Source organism: Miscanthus floridulus, chromosome 1 (genome assembly GCF_019320115.1).
Source record: "Miscanthus floridulus cultivar M001 chromosome 1, ASM1932011v1, whole genome shotgun sequence".
Classification (NCBI taxonomy): Eukaryota; Viridiplantae; Streptophyta; class Magnoliopsida; order Poales; family Poaceae; genus Miscanthus; species Miscanthus floridulus.
In genome coordinates this window covers 76,663,843-76,672,287 of record NC_089580.1, presented here as the reverse complement: position 1 = coordinate 76,672,287, position 8,445 = coordinate 76,663,843, and positions in this window count along the sequence as shown.

Below are 8,445 nucleotides of genomic sequence, written 5' to 3'. Positions count from 1 at the left end.
TGAATACATTTCATTAGCACTTTCTTTAGGAAGCATTTCAAAAGAGTTGAGCTTTTTCATGACAAGATGATAGCATTCCTCACACTCACTCTTAGTTCCCTCATGGAGCGCACAAACATCCGACCATAGTGCATGGGCGTCTTTGTGGTTCCTCATCCGATTAAACACATCTTTGCAAAGACCTCTAAAGATAGTGTTTCGAGCCTTTGCATTCCACTTCTCATAGTTCACCTCATCGCCTTGTAGGTTAGTAGCATCCTGAGGTTTTGGGAAGCCTTGTGAGACGGCTCTAAGTATACCAACATCTAGAGCCTCAAGATACACCTCCATGTGAATTTTCCAATAAGGAAAGTCATCTCCCTCAAAGATAGGAGGAGATCCATCCCTGTGAGACATCTTGCTCTAGGCGGTTAAGCCTAAAAACATGAGCACGAGGCTCTGATACCAATTGAAAGGATCAAGATACCCAAAAGGGGGGGTGAATTGGGCTAATTCTAAATTTCTTCGCAATAATTAAGTCCTATGGTTAGCCCAATTAACCCCTTGTGCCTAAAAAGTGTTTCTAATAGTTCTACTGCACAAAAGACTAGCAACCTAAGTTCCAATCCTACTCTAGCATGGCAATTCTAAGAATGTAAAGACATGAATTGAATTGCACAAAGTAAATGCTCAAAGTAAATGCTCAAAGTAAATAGAGAGAAAAGAACGCGCCGATGTTTTGCCGAGATATCGGAGAGTCGCCACTCCCCACTAGTCCTCGTTGGAGCACCCGCGTAAGGGTGTAGATCCCCCTTAATCTGCGCAAGGATCAAGTGCTCTCTACGGGTTGATTCTTCGACACTCCATCGTGGTGAATCACCCACAACCGCTCACAACTTGAGTTGGTCACCCACAAGCTCTACCGGGTGATCACCGAACTCCCAATCACCACCAAGCCGTCTAGGTGATAGCGATCACCAAGAGTAACAAGCACGAACTCTCACTTGACCACGACAAGCCTAATGAGAAGGTGGTTGCATACTTTACTACTCTTGATCTTCACTAATGAGGTCTCTCTTTGGATTCTCAAATCTCAATCACCTCACTAGGACATTGCTCTTCTTGGCACTCTCTAAGGTGTTTCTCAGCTGTTGGAATGAGCAAAAGTACCCCCACACACGAGTAGAGGTGGTATTTATAACACCGGCTAAAAAATGAACCGTTATGTGCCTCTGCGGGGTGACCGGATGCTCTGGTCATGTTGACCAGATGCTCCGGTCAGTATATCCCAAACTCCAGTGTTTACAGTGTGACCGGACGCTGGCAGCGTCTGGTCAGCACTAACCGGACGCGTCCGGTCACGATTTTCTCTCTCTAGAACCTTACTGGAGTCAACCGGACGCTTGCTCTCTACGTCCGGTCACTTGACCTCTCAGCGTTCGGTCAAACCAGACGCAATCACCTTTGGTCAAATGAACTGACCAGACTCTAAGCCAGCGTTCGGTCACACCAAAGCCAGCGTCCGGTCAGTATTTGACCCTCTATTCACTTCCAACTCTCGATCATATGTGAATGAAGTTTGCTCCATTGGATCTAAGGGCTATCTTGGAGCTATCTAGTGCTAGTTTTAACAAGTGTGCACCACACCTAACTCACTAGACTCACCTAGGTCAAGCTACCCATCCATACCCCCCTTAATAGTACGGCCAAAGGAAAAACAAAGTCCTAAACTTCTCTAAGTGTCTCTTCAACTCCAATCGACACTTAGAACTAGTCCATCCTTAACCTTATCGTCCATCCTTTGAAAACTGAAATGATTTCCATCGTAGGGGCATGACCACCTTGATTGCCCAATCGATCTCCATTACCATTACCTAACTTAATTGTCTCTGCAAAACACACGTTAGTCATAGTAATCTTGTATTGTCATTAATCACCGAAACCCAACAAGGGGCCTAGATGCTTTTAGGATTATTGTAACTCTCGCAGGTTATCGTCATAAAGCCAAAGCACAGTTCGACGTGCTGGTGCAGGAGGCCAAGGTCTAGAAGGAGAACTTCAACACTGTAGTCACCGCAATTAAGTCAGTGCTTGACTGCATCGACCTGAAAATGGCCACTCAGCATGACGGCAGGCGGCAACAACCCAACACCGTCCTTCAGAGGTGCAAGGCAGCATGGGAAAACTTCAAAACCTTCAACCGCGATGCCATTATGACCGTCGCTACCCATGTCCTTGCGGTTGTTTGGTCCCATTATCCAACCACCGACCTTCAGTCCATAGAGGGTGGGTTCATGGAAGGACTGAGCGACGCGGAGACCCAGTAGCTGGAGGATGAAGTGGAAGACGCAGCAAAAATGCTGGCCGGCGATATAGATCTATTTGGCGAGACGGATGGTGATGGCGGAACTCATTAATCTGATTATAGAGCACCATCTGTAAAACCTTGACGGTGTATTAGAAAGCACGATAGCGCAAGAAACAAGTACTTATCGAATATTTGTTATAAGGTGCTTGTGTATGTAATATATGCAGTTTGCTTGTAGTTCGGCGAAAAAATCTTTGCAGTTTCAAACCTGACGCGATTATGCGTAGTTCGAATAACATCCGAACAGTTGGTCTGCTACTGATCCCTATGGCCTTGGCTAGCCCATAGTCCATAACGTCAAGCACAGAGCCCGTGCACGTGTAGGAGTAACAGACGTGACCCAGGAACCGTAGCCGTCCACCTATGACGCAGAGCGTAGAGCCCATGGCGCGTGTAGGAAAAATCGGTGACTGAGTCTTTTCCATAAAAAACAGCAGGAACGTGTTCGGGTCGGCAGTTGTTATACGAACTTGGAGATAAAGGCAATATAAGCGGCGTCCGAGCAATGTACTCTATGTTGAACTCTCGGCCTTGGCTGACCCATAGTCCATAACGTCGAGTGCGGAGCCCATAGACATGTAGGAAAAATAGGTGTGACCAAGGGACCGCAGCCGGCCACCCATAACGTAGAGCGCGGAGCCCATAGCACGTGTAGGGAGAAATCAGAGATTGGGTCATCTCTGAGGAGAACAGAAAAGAAAGGATGTTGCTCTTCGATCAAAAAATGTTTGGCGATTTAGGGAAAACATGCTCGGCGATTTGGAGAAATCGTGTTCGGCGATTTGGAGAAATCGTGTTCGGCGATTTGGAGAAATCGTGTTCGGCGATTTGAAGAAGTCGTGTTCGGCGATCTGGAGAAATCGTGCTCGGTGATTTGGAGAAATCATGTTTGGTAATTTGGAGAAACGTGGTCGGCGCAGTTACGGTGAGTACGTATTAGAGTTTGTCATGAAATAGCATATAGTTCAGCGACCACAAATGGATGTTAAACCACAATAGAGGCAAAATGGTGACAAGTTATGGAGACCAAAAACTTATCTGAATATAAAATTGTAAAGTACATATCTGTAGTGTTTCAAGGATAGAAACGTATAAGGTGTTCGATATGCCATGAGTTGGGAACATCGACTCCTTCTACGTCACTTAGGCGATAAGAACCTGGTCGAGTAACCTCTTTGACGACATAAGGCCCTTCCCAGGGGGAAGAGAGCTTGTGCAAACCTTTAGTCTTTTGTTTCCTACGGAGAACGAGATCGTCGACAGCAAATGAACGACCTTTGACGTTTCGGTTGTAGTACCTCCGTAAGCCTTCTAGATATTTAGCTGTACGGACATAGGTGATTAGGCGCTCCTCTTCGGCTCTCTCGACGTCCTCAAACCGAACAGCCTCGGCCTGCTCTTCATCATAGTTTTCCACTCTAGGTGCTCGGAAAGTAACGTCTGCTGGTAGTATGGCTTCTGAGCCATAGACCAGAAAGTATGGAGTTATGCCGGTGCTGCGACTAGCTTGAGTACGCAGTCCCCATACTATAGCTAGAAGCTCCTTGAGCCATCTGCCTGAGTGTTTTTCTTCTTTCTGATACAGTCGCTTTTTTAGGGCATCAAGGATCATACCGTTCGCCCGTTCGACCTGACCGTTGGCTCTTGGATGGGCAACAGAAACATATTTGACGGAGATGCAATGGTCTTCACAGAAGTCCCATAAGTGATGTCTAGTAAACGTAGTTCCGAGATCGGTGATGATGCTATTTGGTAGACCAAATCTGTGGATGATATCTTCAAAAAGCTCAACTGCCTTCTTTGTAGTAGCCGAGACGAGCGGTTTATATTCAATCCACTTGGAGAACTTGTCGATGGCGACATACATGTACCAGAAACCACCTGGTGCTAGCTTGAAAGGCCCGATCATGTCCAGTCCCCAGCATGCAAAGGGCCAGGAAGCTAGGATGGTTTGCAGCTCTTGCGCTGGCACGTGTATTTGCTTAGCGAAGAATTGGCATCCTTCACAACATCGGACGAGATCTTCTGCATCAGTGATGGCTGTGGGCCAATAAAAACCAGCTCAAAAAGCCTTGCCGACCAATGTTCTCGAGGCCGCATGGCTGCCGCAAGAACCAGAGTGAATTTCGAGAAGTAGCTTCACTCCCTCCTCTTGGGTGATGCATTTCTGCAGTATCCCTTCCTTAGCACTCTTCCTCATCAAGCTGTCATCCACCAGCACGTAAACCTTGCTTCGACGAACTAGGCATTCAGTTTCAGTCTTATCTGTGGGTACCTCAGCGCTGGTGAGGTACTTGATGAATTGCTCCCTCCAGTCGGCGACCGGCGAAGGTACCGCAAGTACCAACTACTCGGTAGGGGGAACTTCTTCGACTTCCTTATCTTCTTTGATGGATGGCGCCGGGAGATCTTGAACGAAGACTCCTGGCGGGATCGCGGCGCGAGAAGAACCCAACTTGGATAAGTGGTCGGCGAGTTGATTTTGGTCACGTACCATGTGGTGATACTCGATGCCATAGAATTTTCCTTCGAGCTTTCTGATTTCAGCGCAGTAAGCATCCATCTTATCACTAGAACAGGACCAGTCCTTGTTGAGCTAGTTGATAACTAGCGTAGAGTCCCCGTACACCATGAGGCGTTTGACACCGAGCTCGACGGCTATACGAAGACCATAGAGACAAGCTTCATATTCCACGGCGTTGTTGGAGGCCAGCAAGTGTATCCGGAGAACATATCGTAGCTTATCCTTGGTCGGCGTAATGAATAGAATGCCTGCACCAGCACTGTTGATGTTAAGGGCGCCGTCGAAGTACATCACCTAGTGTTCGGGGCAAGCAGCGGCGATGGGCTCTTGGATCTCGATCCATTCAGCGACGAAGTCAGCGAGCGCCTATGACTTAATGGTAGGTCTGCTTCTGAAATCGATGGAATAAGTGCCGAGCTCAACAGCCCACTTAATGATACGGCCATTGGCCTCTTTGTTGCGAAGAATGTCCCCCAAAGGGAACTCAGTGACCACGACGATCTTGTAGTATTCGAAGTAGTGCCAGAGTTTGCGCGACGTAATAAGAATGGTGTATAACAGCTTTTATACCTGAGGGTAACGAGATTTGGGCTCATTAAGTACCTCGCTGATGAAGTAAACCGGATGTTGTACTTTATAGGCATGCCCGGCCTCTTCGCGTTCGACCACAATAGTTGTTCTCACGACGCGAGAAGTGGCGGCGATGTATATTAGCAGAGTCTCATCTGGCCTTGGCGCTATCATGATCGGCTGCTTTGTTAAGAACAACTTGAGCTGCTCGAAAGCTGAGTCTGCCTCCTCCGACCAGGAAAAGCGCTCGGAGGCCTTGAGGAGCTTGAAGAAAGGTAGCCCTTTTTCACCGAGGCATGATATGAAGCGGCTTAAAGTAGCCATGCAACCTATAAGCTTATGTATATCCTTCACGCATGTTGGTCATTTCATATTGGTGATGGCGGAGACCTTGTCAGGATTAGGCTCGATGCCTCGAGCACTGACGATGTAGCCCAGTAGTATACCGGATGAAACTCCAAAGATGCACTTTGAAGGATTCAGCTTCCATCGGTACTTGTTTAGGTTGGCGAAGGTTTCTTCAAGGTCAGCGATAAGGTTGTCGGCTGTCCTGGTTTTGATGACCACATCATCGATGTAGGCTTCGATGTTGCGGCCGATCTGTTGGTCGAGGCACATCTGAATGGCCCTTTGATAGGTAGCCCCAGCATTCTTGAGTCCGAAGGACATAGTTTTGTAGCAATATGCACTGAAAGGTGTAATGAACGATGTCTTTATCTGGTCTTCTTCCTTGAGGGAGATCTGATGATAGCCGGAGTAACAGTCAAGGAAGGAGAGTAGTTCACAACCGGCGGTAGAGTCTACAACCTCATCTATCCGAGGCAAGCCGAAGGGGTCTTTAGGGCAATGTTTGTTAAGATCAGTATAATCAACGCACATTCTCCATTCTTTATTCTTTTTTCGAACGAGAATAGGGTTTGCTAACCAATCTAGATGATACACTTCTTTTATAAACCCGGTAGCTAAGAGCCGTTTTATTTCTACCCTAATAGCCTCCTTCTTGTCTAGCGCGAATCAGCGGAGTTTCTGCTTGATTGGTTTGGTGGTCGGCGAGACATTCAAGGAGTGCTCGATCTTCTCCCGTGGTACCCCCGGCATGTCTATAGGTTTTCAAGCAAATACATCGGCGTTGGCATGTAGGAAGGAGACAAGCGCGTTTTCCCATTTGGGGTCAAGGTGAGCCCTAATCTTCATGGTCTTGGAGGCATTGTCGAGGCCGAGGCCGACCTCCTTGATTTCCTTAGACTTGGCGGAGGCGCGGGGAAGCTCTAGCTCTGGAATCTCCATGTCATCGGCGGGTGCTGTCTTGGCTTCGGCGACCACGCCAGCCATCTAGATGGAGAGGTCGGTGGCTTCGATGAGAGCAAGACTCTCTGTCTCACAGGCGTAGGCAATGGAGAGGTTCGCCCGCAGAGCCAGGACTCCTGCTGGCGAAGGCATCTTCAACACCAGATACATGTAGTGTGGTACGGCCATGAATTTTGCCAGAGCTGGCTGGCCAAGTATGGCGTGGTAGGCGGTGTTGAAATTGGCGACGTAGAAGTTGATATGCTCGACGCGGTAGTTGCTTGCCGTGCCAAACTGTACTGGTAGGGTGATCTCTCCAAGTGGTCTGGATGCCCTTCCAGGTACCACACCCCAGAAGGAGGAGTCCGAGGGTGTGAGATCTGATATCGCGAGGCCCAACTCCCTTAGGGCCCCGGCGAGGAGTAGGTTCAAAGCACTGCCACCGTCAACAAGGACTTTTCTAAAGAGCATCTTTTGGACGGTTGCGTCGAGGACGAGAGGGAAACGCCCTATGTAGGGTATGTCTACCCACTGACCGGCCCTGCTGAAGGTGATGGGGGACTTGGACCATGGGCGATAGCTGGGGTCGGTGGTAGTTTCTTCTGAAGCGACGACGAGCACTCGTTGGGCGATGAGCTTCCGTTCCCTTCTACTCTCAGTGGAGGCGAGGCCCTCGAAGATGGTGGCGACCACCTTATCGTGGTCCTAAAAGGCGTTGTTGTTGTTCCCAGGTGGTCGGCGACCTCCGGCTCCATTGTTGGTGTCGTCATCGAGCCTCTTGTCCTGGAACTCCCTGGCTAGACCAATGCAGTCCTTCATCTTGTGTTTGGCGTTCTTGTGAAGAGGGCACGGGCCGTCGAGGATCTTTTGGTACTGTTCGTCGTAGTTACGCTTGGCGCAAGGTTGACTAACGACGGTGACGATGTGTTCTGGCCGACGGCGGTGATTTTGGCCAGGCCTGTGTCCTCCTGTTCGATCATGGCCGCTATCGCAATGATAGTTGCGGTCGTCGGGCAGCGGTCGCTATGATGTCGGTCGTCGGGGCAATCGTCGTAGCGGTGAGGCAGTCGTTGAGTGCCTGCATCCTCATTGAAGCGCACCTCGACTTCCTCGGCATCGGCGTACTGGTTGGCGGTAGTTATCATTTCGCCAATACCGGTCGGCGGCTTGCGGTTGAATTTGGAGCGAAGCTCGTGATGGTGGAGTCCTCGGATAAAGGTGGTGATGACCTCAGCTTTCGTGATGTTGGGGATAGAGTTCCTCATCTTGGAGAAATGCCAGATGTAGCTGCGGAGAAGCTTGGATGGCTTCTGATTGATGCGGCTGAGATCATGCTTCATGCCGGGTTGAGTACACGTGGCCATATAGTTGTCGGTGAAGACTTTCTTCAACTCTTCCCATGAGCCGATGGAGTCCGGCGCAAGGCTGGTGAACCAACTCATGGCGGGTGGCGTGAGCATGACGGGGAGATAGTTTTCCATGACGCTGGTGTCTCCTCCCGCGGCACGGACGGTAGTGGCGTAAGCCTACAGCCACTGAGTTGGGTTCATTCTTCCTTCGTAGGGCTCGACCCCGGTGATCTTAAAACCACGGGGGCCACCGAAGCGTTTGGAGTGCCCTTGTGAAAGCCGGAGGCCCCTCAGGGTTGTCGACACCATCGTCCGTGGCGTTGTGGTTGGGGATAGGCTTGAGGGCTGAGTCCGGGTTGCCATACTCC